Source organism: Diceros bicornis, chromosome 17 (assembly GCF_020826845.1).
Source record: "Diceros bicornis minor isolate mBicDic1 chromosome 17, mDicBic1.mat.cur, whole genome shotgun sequence".
Lineage (NCBI taxonomy): Eukaryota > Metazoa > Chordata > Mammalia > Perissodactyla > Rhinocerotidae > Diceros > Diceros bicornis.
The window spans coordinates 64,771,604-64,787,676 of NC_080756.1; positions in this window are offsets into that span (position 1 = coordinate 64,771,604).

The window sequence follows — 16,073 nt, forward strand, 5'->3', positions numbered from 1 at the left end:
CACGTTGCTGTAAGCAAGCACATTCTCATTCAAAGTTGCAAGTTACTATGTAGGAACAAGTTTGTATAGGTATTTCAAAGATGCCCAGAACTGAGCTAAACGTTGTATGTCTCCAACTCCTAGAAATAACTTCATGCCCCATCCCCCTACTTCCAGCTAGTTAGGATCACATAATTCCTAATAAAGTTTTGACACACATTCCCAATTCGGGCATTCAGAACATGTAGCACGTTGCTGTAAGCAAGCACATTCTCATTCAAATTTGCAAGTTACTATGTAGGAACAAGTTTGTATAGGTATTTCAAAGATGCCCAGAACTGAGCTAAACGTTGTATGTCTCCAACTCCTAGAAATAAGTTCATGCCCCATCTCCCTTACTTCCAGCTAGTAAGGATCACATAACTCCTAACAAAGTTTTGACACAGATTCCCAATTCGGGCATTCAGAACATATAGCACGTTGCTGTAAGCAAGCACATTCTCATTCAAAGTTTCAAGTTACTATGTAGGAACAAGTTTGTAAAGGTATTTCAAAGATGCCCAGAACTGAGCTAAACTTGGTATGTCATTAACTCCTAGAAATTACTTCATGCCCCATCACCCTTACTTCCAGCTAGTAAGGATCACATAATTCCTAACAAAGTTTTGACACAGATTCGCAATTCGGGCATTCAGAACATATAGCACGTTGCTGTAAGCAAGCACATTCTCATTCAAAGTTGCAAGTTACTATGTAGGAACAAGTTTGTATAGGTATTTCAAAGATGCCCAGAACTGAGCTAAACTTGGTATGTGTCCAACTCCTAGAAATAACCTCATGCCCCAACTCCCTTACTTGCAGCTAGTAAGGATCACATAATTCCTAACAATTTTTGACACAGATTCCCAATTCGGGCATTCAGAACATATAGCACGTTGCTGTAAGCAAGCACATTCTCATTCAAAGTTGCAAGTTACTATGTAGGAACAAGTTTGTATAGGTCTTTCAAAGATACCCAGAACTGAGCTGAACATGGTATGTGTCCAACTCCTAGAAATAACTTCATGCCCCATCTCCCTTACTTCCAGCTAGTAAGGATCACATAATTCCTAACAAAGTTTTGACACAGATTCCCAATTCGGGCATTCAGAACATATAGCACGTTGCTGTAAGCAAGCACATTCTCATTCAAAGTTGCAAGTTACTATGTAGGAACAAGTTTGTATAGGTCTTTAAAAGATGCCCAGAACTGAGCTAAACTTGGTATGTGTCCAACTCCTAGAAATAACTTCATGCCCCATCTCCCTTACTTCCAGCTAGTAAGGATCACATAATTCCTAACAAAGTTTTGACACAGATTCCCACTTCGGGCAATCAGAACATGTAGCACGTTGCTGTAAGCAAGCACCTTCTCATTCAAAGTTGCAAGTTACTATGTAGGATCAAGTTTGTATAGGTATTTCAAAGATGCCCAGAACTGAGCTAAACTTGGTATGTCTCCAACTCCTAGAAATAACTTCATGACCCATCTCACTTACTTCCAGCTAGTAAGGATCACATAATTTCTAACAAAGCTTTGACACAGATTTCCAATTCGGGCATTCAGAACATGTAGCACGTTGCTGTATGCAAGCACATTCTCATTCAAAGTTGCAAGTTACTATGTAGGAACAAGTTTGTATAGGTATTTCAAAGATGCCCAGAACTGAGCTAAACGTTGTATGTCTCCAACTCCTAGAAATAACTTCATGCCCCATCTCCCTTACTTCCAGCTAGTAAGGATCACATAATTCCTAACAAAGTTTTGACACAGATTCCCAATTCGGGCATTCAGAACATGTAGCACGTTGCTGTAAGCAAGCACATTCAATTCAAAATTGCAAGTTACTATGTAGGAACAAGTTTGTATAGGTATTTCAAAGATGCCCAGAACTGAGCTAAATGTTGTATGTCTCCAACTCCTAGAAATAACTTCATGCCCCATCTCCCTTACTTCCATATAGTATGGATCACATAATTTCTAACAAAGTTTTGACACAGATTCCAAATTCGGGCATTCAGAACATATAGCTCGTTGCTGTAAGCAAGCACATTCTCATTCAAAGTTGCAAGTTACTATGTAGGAACAAGTATGTAAAGGTATTTCAAAGATGCCCAGAACTGAGCTAAACTTGGTATGTCATCAACTCCTAGAAATTACTTCATGCCCCATCACCCTTACTTCCAGCTAGTAAGGATCACATAATTCCTAACAAAGTTTTGACACAGATTCCCAATTCGGGCATTCAGAACATATAGCACGTTGCTGTAAGCAAGCACATTCTCATTCAAAGTTGCAAGTTACTATGTAGGAACAAGTTTGTATAGGTATTTCAAAGATGCCCAGAACTGAGCTAAACTTGGTATGTGTCCAACTCCTAGAAATAACTTCATGCCCCATCTCCCTTAATTCCAGCTAGTAAGGATCACATAATTCCTAACAATGTTTTGACACAGATTCCCAATTCGGGCATTCAGAACATATAGCACGTTGCTGTAAGCAAGCACATTCTCATTCAAAGTTGAAAGTTACTATGTAGGAACAAGTTTGTATAGGTATTTCAAAGATGCCCAGAACTGAGCTAAACTTGGTATGTGTCCAACTCCTAGAAATAACTTCATGCCCCATCTCCCTTAATTCCAGCTAGTAAGGATCACATAATTCCTAACAAAGTTTTGACACAGATTCCCAATTCGGGCATTCAGAACATATAGCACGTTGCTGTAAGCAAGCACATTCTCATTCAAAGTTGCAAGTTACTATGTAGGAACAATTTTGTATAGGTATTTCAAAGATTTCCAGAACTGAGCTAAACTTGGTATGTGTCCAACCTCTAGAAATAACTTCATGCCCCAACTCCCTTACTTCCAGCCAGTAAGGATCACATAATTCCTAACAAAGTTTTGACACAGATTCCCAATTCGGGCATTCAGAACATATAGCACGTTGCTGTAAGCAAGCACATTCTCATTCAAAGTTGCAAGTTACTATGTAGGAACAAGTTTGTATAGGTATTTCAAAGATGCCCAGAACTGAGCTAAGTGTTGTATATCTCCAACTCCTAGAAATAACTTCATGCCTCATCTCCCTTACTTCCATCTAGTAAGGATCACATAATTTCTAACATAGTTTTGACACAAATTCCAAATTCGGGCATTCAGAACATATAGCACGTTGCTGTAAGCAAGCACATTCTCATTCAAAGTTGCAAGTTACTAGGTAGGAACAAGTTTGTAAAGATATTTCAAAGATGCCCAGAACTGAGCTAAACTTGGTATGTCATCAACTCCTAGAAATAACTTCATGCCCCATCACCCTTACTTCCAGCTAGTAAGGATCACATAATTCCTCACAAAATTATGACACAGATTCCCAATTCGGGCATTCAGAACATATAGCACGTTGCTGTAAGCAAGCACATTCTCATTCAAAGTTGCAAGTTACTATGTAGGAACAAGTTTGTATAGGTATTTCAAAGATGCCCAGAACTGAACTAAACTTGGTATGTGTCCAACTCCTAGAAATAACTTCATGCCCCATCTCCCTTACTTCCAGCTAGTAAGGATCACATAATTCCTAAGAAAGTTTTGACACAGACTCCCTATTCGGGCATTCAGAACATATAGCACGTTGCTGTAAGCAAGCACATTCTCATTCAAAGTTGCAAGTTACTATGTAGGAACAAGTTTGTATAGGTATTTCAAAGATGCCCAGAACTGAGCTAAACGTTGTATGTCTCCAACTCCTAGAAATAACTTCATGGCCCATCTCCATCACTTCCAGCTAGTAAGGATCACATAATTCCTAAGAAACTTTTGACACAGATTCCCAATTCGGGCATTCAGAACATATAGCACGTTGCTGTAAGCAAGCACATTCTCATTCAAAGTTGCAAGTTACTATGTACCAACAAGTTTGTATAGGTATTTCAAAGATGCCCAGAACTGAGCTAAACTTGGTATGTGTCCAACTCCTAGAAATAACTTCATGCCCCATCTCCCTTACTTCCAGTTAGTAAGGATCACATAATTCCTAACAAAGTTTTGACACAGTTTCCCATTTCGGGCATTCAGAACATATAGCACGTTGCTGTAAGCAAGCACATTCTCATTCAAAGTTGCAAGTTACTATGTAGGAACAAGTTTGTAAAGGTATTTCAAAGATGCCCAGAACTGAGCTAAACTTGGTATGTGTCCAACCTCTAGAAATTACTTCATGCCCCAACTCCCCTACCTCCAGCTAGTAAGGATCACATAATTCCTAACAAAGTTTTGACACAGATTCCCAATTCGGGCATTCAGAACATATAGCACGTTGCTGTATGCAATCACATTCTCATTCAAAGTTGCAAGTTACTATGTAGGAACAAGTTCGTATAGGTATTTCAAAGATCCCCAGAACTGAGCTAAACATTGTATGTCTCCAACTCCTAGAAATAACTTCATGCCCAATCTCCCTTACTTCCAGCTAGTAAGGATCACATAATTTCTAACAAAGTTTTGACACAGATTCCCAATTCGGGCATTCAGAACATGGAGCACGTTGCTGTAAGCAAGCACATTCTCATTCAAAGTTGCAAGTTACTAGGTAGGAACAAGTTTGTAAAGATATTTCAAAGATGCCCAGAACTGAGCTAAACTTGGTATGTCATCAACTCCTAGAAATAACTTCATGCCCCATCACCCTTACTTCCAGCTAGTAAGGATCACATAATTCCTCACAAAATTATGACACAGATTCCCAATTCGGGCATTCAGAACATATAGCACGTTGCTGTAAGCAAGCACATTCTCATTCAAAGTTGCAAGTTACTATGTAGGAACAAGTTTGTATAGGTATTTCAAAGATTCCCAGAACTGAACTAAACTTGGTATGTGTCCAACTCCTAGAAATAACTTCATGCCCCATCTCCCTTACTTCCAGCTAGTAAGGATCACATAATTCCTAAGAAAGTTTTGACACAGACTCCCTATTCGGGCATTCAGAACATATAGCACGTTGCTGTAAGCAAGCACATTCTCATTCAAAGTTGCAAGTTACTATGTAGGAACAAGTTTGTATAGGTATTTCAAAGATGCCCAGAACTGAGCTAAACGTTGTATGTCTCCAACTCGTAGAAATAACTTCATGCCCCATCTCCCTTACTTCCAGCTAGTAAGGATCACATAATTCCTAACAAAGATTTGACACAGATTCCCAATTCGGGCATTCAGAACATATAGCACGTTGATGTAAGCAAGCACATTCTCATTCAAAGTTGCAAGTTAATATGTAGGAACAAGTTTGTATAGGTATTTCAAAGATGCCCAGAACTGAGCTAAATGTTGTATGTTTCCAACTCCTAGAAATAACTTCATGCCCCATCTCCCTTACTTCCAGCTAGTAAGGATCACATAATTCCTAACAAAGTTTTGACACAGATTCGCAATTCGGGCATTCAGAACATATAGCACGTTGCTGTAAGCAAGCACATTCTCATTCAAAGTTGCAAGTTACTATGTAGGAACAAGTTTGTATAGGTATTTCAAAGATGCCCAGAACTGAGCTAAACGTTGTATGTCTCCAACTCGTAGAAATAACTTCATGCCCCATCTCCCTTACTTCCAGCTAGTAAGGATCACATAATTCCTAACAAAGATTTGACACAGATTCCCAATTCGGGCATTCAGAACATATAGCACGTTGATGTAAGCAAGCACATTCTCATTCAAAGTTGCAAGTTAATATGTAGGAACAAGTTTGTATAGGTATTTCAAAGATGCCCAGAACTGAGCTAAATGTTGTATGTTTCCAACTCCTAGAAATAACTTCATGCCCCATCTCCCTTACTTCCATCTAGTAAGGATCACATAATTCCTAACAAAGTTTTGACACAGATTCGCAATTCGGGCATTCAGAACATAGAGCACGTTGCTGTAAGCAAGCACATTCTCATTCAAAGTTGCAAGTTACTATGTAGGAACAAGTTTGTATAGGTATTTCAAAGATGCCCAGAACTGAGCTAAACGTTGTATGTCTCCAACTCCTAGAAATAACTTCATGGCCCATCTCCCTTACTTCCAGCTAGTAAGGATCACATAATTCCTAAGAAACTTTTGACACAGATTCCCAATTCGGGCATTCAGAACATATAGCACGTTGCTGTAAGCAAGCACATTCTCATTCAAAGTTGCAAGTTACTATGTACCAACAAGTTTGTATAGGTATTTCAAAGGTGCCCAGAACTGAGCTAAACTTGGTATGTGTCCAACTCCTAGAAATAACTTCATGCCCCATCTCCCTTACTTCCAGCTAGTAAGGATCACATAATTCCTAACAAAGTTTTGACACAGTTTCCCATTTCGGGCATTCAGAACATATAGCACGTTGCTGTAAGCAAGCACATTCTCATTCAAAGTTGCAAGTTACTATGTAGGAACAAGTTTGTAAAGGTATTTCAAAGATGCCCAGAACTGAGCTAAACTTGGTATGTGTCCAACCTCTAGAAATTACTTCATGCCCCAACTCCCCTACCTCCAGCTAGAAAGGATCACATAATTCCTAACAAAGTTTTGACACAGATTCCCAATTCGGGCATTCAGAACATATAGCACGTTGCTGTATGCAATCACATTCTCATTCAAAGTTGCAAGTTACTATGTAGGAACAAGTTCGTATAGGTATTTCAAAGATCCCCAGAACTGAGCTAAACATTGTATGTCTCCAACTCCTAGAAATAACTTCATGCCCAATCTCCCTTACTTCCAGCTAGTAAGGATCACATAATTTCTAACAAAGTTTTGACACAGATTCCCAATTCGGGCATTCAGAACATGGAGCACGTTGCTGTAAGCAAGCACATTCTCATTCAAAGTTGCAAGTTACTATGTAGGAACAAGTTTGTATAGGTATTTCAAAGATGCCCAGAACTGAGCTAAACGTTGTATGTCTCCAACTCCTAGAAATAACTTCATGCCCCATCCCCCTACTTCCAGCTAGTAAGGATCACATAATTCCTAACAAAGTTTTGACACAGATTCCCAATTCGGGCATTCAGAACATGTAGCACGTTGCTGTAAGCAAGCACATTCTCATTCAAAGTTGCAAGTTACTATGTAGGAACAAGTTTGTAAAGGTATTTCAAAGATGCCCAGAACTGAGCTAAACTTGGTATGTGTCCAACCTCTAGAAATAACTTCATGCCTCAACTCCCCTACCTCCAGCTAGTAAGGATCACATAATTCCTAACAAAGTTTTGACACAGATTCCCAATTCGGGCATTCAGAACATATAGCACGTTGCTGTAAGCAAGCACATTCTCATTCAAAGTTGCAAGTTACTATGTAGGAACAAGTTTGTATAGGTATTTCAAAGATTCCCAGAACTGAGCTAAACGTTGTATGTCTCCAACTCCTAGAAATAACTTCATGCCCCATCCCCCTACTTCCAGCTAGTAAGGATCACATAATTCCTAACAAAGATTTGACAGAGATTCCCAATTCGGGCATTCAGAACATGTAGCACGTTGCTGTAAGCAAGCACATTCTCATTCAAAGTTGCAAGTTACTATGTAGGAACAAGTTTGTATAGGTATTTCAAAGATGCCCAGAACTGAGCTAAACGTTGTATGTGTCCAACTCCTAGAAATAACTTCATGCCCCATCCCCCTACTTCCAGCTAGTAAGGATCACATAATTCCTAACAAAGTTTTGACACAGATTCCCAATTCGGGCATTCAGAACATATAGCACGTTGCTGTAAGCAAGCACATTCTCATTCAAAGTTGCAAGTTACTATGTAGGAACAAGTTTGTATAGGTATTTCAAAGATGCCCAGAACTGTGCTAAACTTGGTATGTATCCAACTCCTAGAAATACCTTCATGCCCCAACTCCCTTACTTCCAGCTAGTAACGATCACATAATTCCTAACAAAGTTTTGACACAGATTCCCAATTCGGGCATTCAGAACATGTAGCACGTTGCTGTAAGCAAGCACATTCAATTCAAAGTTGCAAGTTACTATGTAGGAACAAGTTTGTATAGGTATTTCAAAGATGCCCAGAACTGAGCTAAACTTGGTATGTGTCCAACTCCTAGAAATAACTTCATGCCCCATCTCCCTTACTTCCAGCTAGTAAGGATCACATAATTCCTAACAAAGTTTTGACACAGTTTCCCATTTCGGGCATTCAGAACATATAGCACGTTGCTGTAAGCAAGCACATTCTCATTCAAAGTTGCAAGTTACTATGTAGGAACAAGTTTGTAAAGGTATTTCAAAGATGCCCAGAACTGAGCTAAACTTGGTATGTGTCCAACCTCTAGAAATAACTTCATGCCCAAACTCCCCTACTTCCAGCTTGTAAGGATCACATAATTCCTAACAAAGTTTTGACACAGATTCCCAATTCGGGCATTCAGAACATGTAGCACGTTGCTGTAAGCAAGCACATTCTCATTCAAAGTTGCAAGTTACTATGTAGGAACAAGTTTGTATAGGTATTTCAAAGATGCCCAGAACTGAGCTAAACGTTGTATGTCTCCAACTCCTAGAAATAACTTCATGCCCCATCTCCCTTACTTCCAGCTAGTAAGGATCACATAATTCCTAACAAAGTTTTGACACAGATTCCCAATTCGGGCATTCAGAACATATAGCACGTTGCTGTAAGCAAGCACATTCTCATTCAAAGTTGCAAGTTACTATGTAGGAACAAGTTTGTATAGGTATTTCAAAGATGCCCAGAACTGAGCTAAACGTTGTATGTCTCCAACTCCTAGAAATAACTTCATGCCCCATCTCCCTTACTTCCAGCTAGTAAGGATCACATAATTCCTAACAAAGTTTTGACACAGATTCGCAATTCGGGCATTCAGAACATATAGCACGTTGCTGTAAGCAAGCACATTCTCATTCAAAGTTGCAAGTTACTATGTAGGAACAAGTTTGTATAGGTATTTCAAAGATGCCCAGAACTGAGCTAAACTTGGTATGTGTCCAACTCCTAGAAATAACTTCATGCCCCATATCCCTTACTTCCAGCTAGTAAGGATCACATAATTGCTAACAAAGATTTGACACAAATTCCCAATTCGGGCATTCAGAACATATAGCACGTTGCTGTAAGCAAGCACATTCTCATTCAAAGTTGCAAGTTACCATGTAGGAACAAGTTTGTATAGGTATTTCAAAGATGCCCAGAACTGAGCTAAACTTGGTATGTGTCCAACTCCTAGAAATAACTTCATGCCCCATCTCCCTTACTTCCATCTAGTAAGGATCACATAATTTCTATCAAAGTTTTGACACAGATTCCCAATTCGGGCATTCAGAACATATAGCACGTTGCTGTAAGCAAGCACATTCTCATTCAAAGTTGCAAGTTAATATGTAGGAACAAGTTTGTATAGGTATTTCAAAGATCCCCAGAACTGAGCTAAACTTGGTATGTGTCCAACCTCTACAAATAACTTCATTCCCCATCCCCCTACTTCCAGCTAGTAAGGATCACATAATTCCTAACAAAGATTTGACAGAGATTCCCAATTAGGGCATTCAGAACATGTAGCACGTTGCTGTAAGCAAGCACATTCTCATTCAAAGTTGCAAGTTACTATGTAGGAACAAGTTTGTATAGGTATTTCAAAGATGCCCAGAACTGAGCTAAACGTTGTATGTCTCCAACTCCTAGAAATAACTTCATGCCCCATCCCACTACTTCCAGGTAGTAAGGATCACATAATTCCTAACAAAGTTTTGACACAGATTCCCAATTCGGGCATTCAGAACATATAGCACGTTGCTGTAAGCAAGCACATTCTCATTCAAAGTTGCAAGTTACTATGTAGGAACAAGTGTGTAAAGGTATTTCAAAGATGCCCAGAACTGAGCTAAACTTGGTATGTGTCCACCTCCTAGAACTAACTTCATGCCCCATCTCCGTTACTTCCAGCTAGTAAGGATCACATAATTCCTAACAAAGTTTTGACACAGATTCCCAATTCGGGCATTCAGAACATATAGCACGTTGCTGTAAGCAAGCACATTCTCATTCAAAGTTGCAAGTTACTATGTAGGAACAAGTTTGTATAGGTATTTCAAAGATGCCCAGAACTGTGCTAAACTTGGTATGTATCCAACTCCTAGAAATACCTTCATGCCCCACTTCCCTTACTTCCAGCTAGTAACGATCACATAATTCCTAACAAAGTTTTGACACAGATTCCCAATTCGGGCATTCAGAACATGTAGCACGTTGCTGTAAGCAAGCACATTCAATTCAAAGTTGCAAGTTACTATGTAGGAACAAGTTTGTATAGGTGTTTCAAAGATGCCCAGAACTGAGCTAAATGTTGTATGTCTCCAACTCCTAGAAATAACTTCATGCCCCATCTCCCTTACTTCCATCTAGTAAGGATCACATAATTTCTAACCAAGTTTTGGCACAAATTCCAAATTTGGGCATTCAGACCTTATAGCTCGTTGCTGTAAGCAAGCACATTCTCATTCAAAGTTGCAAGTTACTATGTAGGAACAAGTTTATAAAGGTATTTCAAAGATGCCCAGAACTGAGCTAAACTTGGTATGTCATCAACTCCTAGAAATTACTTCATGTCCCATCACCCTTACTTCCAGCTAGTAAGGATCACATAATTCCTAACAAAGTTTTGACAAAGATTCCCAATTCGGGCATTAAGAACATAAAGCACGTTGCTGTAAGCAAGCACATTCTCATTCAAAGTTGCAAGTTACTATGTAGGAACAAGTTTGTATAGGTATTTCAAAGATGCCCAGAACTGAGCTAAACTTGGTATGTGTCCAACTCCTAGAAATAACTTCATGCCCCATCTCCCTTACTTCCAGCTAGTAAGGATCACATAATTCCTAACAAAGTTTTGACACAGTTTCCCATTTCGGGCATTCAGAACATATAGCACGTTGCTGTAAGCAAGTACATTCTCATTCAAAGTTGCAAGTTACTATGTAGGAACAAGTTTGTAAAGGTATTTCAAAGATGCCCAGAACTGAGCTAAACTTGGTATGTGTCCAACCTCTAGAAATAACTTCATGCCCCAACTCCCCTACCTCCAGCTAGTAAGGATCACATAATTCCTAACAAAGTTTTGACACAGATTCCCAATTCGGGCATTCAGAACAAATAGCACGTTGCTGTATGCAAGCACATTCTCATTCAAAGTTGCAAGTTACTATGTAGGAACAAGATCGTATAGGTATTTCAAAGATCCCCAGAACTGAGCTAAACTTTGTATGTCTCCAACTCCTAGAAATAACTTCATGCCCCATCTCCCTTAATTCCAGCTGGTAAGGATCACATAATTCCTAACAAAGTTTTGACACAGATTCCCAATTCGGGCATTCAGAACATATAGCACGTTGCTGCAAGCAAGCACATTCTCATTCAAAGTTGCAAGTTACTATGTAGGAACAAGTTTGTATAGGTATTTCAAAGATGCCCAGAACTGAGCTAAACTTGGTATGTCTCCAACTCCAAGAAATAACTTCATGCCCCATCTCCCTTACTTCCAGCTAGTAAGGATCACATAATTCCTAACAAAGTTTTGACACAGATTCCCAATTCGGGCATTCAGAACATATAGCACGTTGCTGTAAGCAAGCACATTCTCATTCAAAGTTGCAAGTTACTATGTAGGAACAAGTTTGTATAGGTATTTCAAAGATGCCCAGAACTGAGCTAAACGTTGTATGTCTCCAACTCCTAGAAATAACTTAATGCCCCATCTCCCTTACTTCCATCTACTAAGGATCACATAATTCCTAACAAAGTTTTGACACAGATTCGCAATTCGGGCATTCAGAACATATAGCACGTTGCTGTAAGCAAGCACATTCTCATTCAAAGTTGCAAGTTACTATGTTGGAACAAGTTTGTATAGGTATTTCAAAGATGCCCAGAACTGAGCTAAACTTGGTATGTGTCCAACTCCTAGAAATCACTTCATGGCCCATCTCCCTTATTTCCAGCTAGTAAGGATCACATAATTCCTAAGAAAGTTTTGACACAGATTCCCAATTCGGGCATTCAGAACATATAGCACGTTGCTGTAAGCAAGCACATTCTCATTCAAAGTTGCAAGTTACTATGTAGGAACAAGTTTGTATAGGTATTTCAAAGATGCCCAGAACTGAGCTAAACTTGGTATGTGTCCAACTCCTAGAAATAACTTCATGCCCCATCTCCCTTACTTCCAGCTAGTAAGGATCACATAATTCCTAACAAAGTTTTGACACAGATTTCCAATTCGGGCATTCAGAACATATAGCACGTTGCTGTAAGCAAGCACATTCTCGTTCAAAGTTGCAAGTTACTATGTAGGAACAAGTTTGTATAGGTATTTCAAAGATGCCCAGAACTGAGCTAAACTTGGTATGTGTCCAACTCCAAAAAATAACATCATGCCCCATCTCCCTTAATTCCAGCTAGTAAGGATCACATAATTCCTAACAAAGTTTTCACACAGATTCCCAATTCGGGCATTCAGAACATATAGCACGTTGCTGTAAGCAAGCACATTCTCATTCAAAGTTGCAAGTTAATATGTAGGAACAAGTTTGTATAGGTATTTGAAAGATGCCCAGAACTGAGCTAAACTTGGTATGTGTCCAACTCCTAGAAATAACTTCATGCCCCAACTCCCTTACTTCCATCTAGTAAGGATCACATAATTCCTAACAAAGTTTTGACACAGATTCCCAATTCGGGCATTCAGAACATATAGCACGTTGCTGTAAGCAAGCACCTTCTCATTCAAAGTTGCAAGTTACTATGTAGGAACAAGTTTGTATAGGTATTTCAAAGATGCCCAGAACTGAGCTAAACGTTGTATGTCTCCAACTCCTAGAAATAACTTCATGCCACATCCCCCTACTTTCAGCTAGTAAGGATCACATAATTCCTAACAAAGTTTTGACACAGATTCCCAATTCGGGCATTCAGAACATATAGCACGTTGCTGTAAGCAAGCACATTCTCATTCAAAGTTGCAAGTTACTATGTAGGAACAAGTTTGTATAGGTATTTCAAAGATGCCCAGAACTGACCTAAACGTTGTATGTCTCCAACTCCTAGAAATAACTTCATGCCCCATCTCCCTTACTTCCATCTAGTAAGGATCACATAATTTCTAACAAAGTTTTGACACAGAATCCCAAATCGGGCATTCAGAAAATGTAGCACGTTGATGTAAGCAAGCACATTCTCATTCAAAGTTGCAAGTTACTATGTAGGAACAAGCTTGTGTAGGTATTTCAAACATGCCCAGAAAAGAGCTAAACTTGGTATGTCTCCAACTCCTAGAAATAACTTCATGCCCCATCTCCCTTACTTCCAGCTAGTAAGGATCACATAATTCCTAACAAAGTTTTGACACAGATTCCCAATTTGGGCATTCAGAACATATAGCACGTTGCTGTAAGCAAGCACATTCTCATTCAAAGTTGCAAGTTACTATGTAGGAACAAGTTTGTATAGGTATTTCAAAGATGCCCAGAACTGAACTAAACTTGGTATGTGTCCAACCTCTAGAAATAACATCATGCCCCAACTCCCTTACTTCCAGCTAGTAAGGATCACATAATTCCTAACAAAGTTTTGACACAGATTCCCAATTCGGGCATTCAGAACATATAGCACGTTGCTGTAAGCAAGCACATTCTCATTCAAAGTTGCAAGTTACTATGTAGGAACAAGTTTGTATAGGTATTTCAAAGATGCCCAGAACTGAGCTAAACGTTGTATGTCTCCAACTCGTAGAAATAACTTCATGCCCCATCTCCCTTACTTCCAGCTAGTAAGGATCACATAATTTCTAACAAAGTTTTGACACAGATTCCCAATTCGGGCATTCAGAACATGTAGCACGTTGATGTAAGCAAGCACATTCTCATTCAAAGTTGCAAGTTACTATGTAGGAACAAGCTTGTGTAGGTATTTCAAACATGCCCAGTAAAGAGCTAAACTTGGTATGTCTCCAACTCCTAGAAATAACTTCATGCCCCATCTCCCTTACTTCCAGCTAGTAAGGATCACATAATTCCTAACAAAGTTTTGACACAATTCCCAATTCGGGCATTCAGAACATATAGCACGTTGCTGTAAGCAAGCACATTCTCATTCAAAGTTGCAAGTTACTATGTAGGAACAAGTTTGTATAGGTATTTCAAAGATGCCCAGAACTGAGCTAAACTTGGTATGTGTCCTACCTCTACAAATAACTTCATGCCACAACTCCCTTACTTCCAGCTAGTAAGGATCACATAATTCCTAACAAAGTTTTGACACAGATTTCCAATTCGGGCATTCAGAACATGTAGCACCTTGCTGTAAGCAAGCACATTCTCATTCAAAGTTGCAAGTTACTATGTAGGAACAAGTTTGTATAGGTATTTCAAAGATGCCCAGAACTGAGCTAAACGTTGTATGTCTCCAACTCCTAGAAATAACTTCATGCCCCATCTCCCTTACTTCCAGCTAGTAAGGATCACATAATTCCTAACAAAGATTTGACACAGATTCCCAATTCGGGCATTCAGAACATATAGCACGTTGATGTAAGCAAGCACATTCTCATTCAAAGTTGCAAGTTACTATGTAGGAACAAGTTTGTATAGGTATTTCAAAGATGCCCAGAACTGAGCTAAACGTTGTATGTCTCCAACTCCTAGAAATAACTTCATGCCCCATCTCCCTTACTTCCATCTAGTAAGGATCACATAATTCCTAACAAAGTTTTGACACAGATTCCCAATTCGGGCATTCAGAAGAGATAGCACGTTGCTGTAAGCAAGCACATTCTAATTCAAAGTTGCAAGTTACTATGTAGGAACAAGTTTGTATAGGTATTTCAAAGATGCCCAGAACTGAGCTAAACTTGGTATGTGTCCAACTCCTAGAAATAACTTCATGGCCCATCTCCCTTACTTCCAGCTAGTAAGGATCACATAATTCCTAACAAAGTTTTGACACAGATTCCCAATTCGGGCATTCAGAACATATAGCACGTTGCTGTAAGCAAGCACATTCTCATTCAAAGTTGCAAGTTACTATGTAGGAACAAGTTTGTATAGGTATTTCAAAGATGCCCAGAACTGAGCGAAACTTGGTATGTGTCCAACTCCTAGAAATAACTTCATGCCCCATCTCCCTTACTTCCAGCTAGTAAGGATCACATAGTTCCTAACAAAGTTTTGACACAGTTTCCCAATTCGGGCATTCAGAACATATAGCACGTTGCTGTAAGCAAGCACATTCTCATTCAAAGTTGCAAGTTACTATGTAGGAACAAGTTTGTATAGGTATTTCAAAGATGCCCAGAACTGAGCTAAACTTGGTATGTGTCCAACCTCTAGAAATATCTTCATTCCCCAACTCCCCTACCTCCAGCTAGTAAGGATCACATAATTCCTAACAAAGTTTTGACACAGATTCCCAATTCGGGCATTCAGAACATATAGCACGTTGCTGTATGCAAGCACATTCTCATTAAAAGTTGCAAGTTACTATGTAGGAACAAGTTCGTATAGGTATTTGAAAGATCCCCAGAACTGAAGTAAACATTGTATGTCTCCAACTCCTAGAAATAACTTCATGCCCAATCTCCCTTACTTCCAGCTAGTAAGGATCACATAATTTCTAACAAAGTTTTGACACAGATTCCCAATTCGGGCATTCAGAACATGTAGCACGTTGCTGTAAGCAAGCACATTCTCATTCAAAGTTGCAAGTTACTATGTAGGAACAAGTTTGTATAGGTATTTCAAAGATGCCCAGAACTGAGCTAAAAGTTGTATGTCTCCAACTCCTAGAAATAACTTCATGCCACATCCCCCTACTTCCAGCTAGTAAGGATCACATAATTCCTAACAACGTTTTGACACAGATTCCCAATTCGGGCATTCAGAACATGTAGCACGTTGCTGTAAGCAAGCACATTCTCATTCAAAGTTGCAAGTTACTATGTAGGAACAAGTTTGTATAGGTATTTCAAAGATGCCCAGAACTGAGCTAAACTTGGTATGTGTCCAACTCCTAGAAA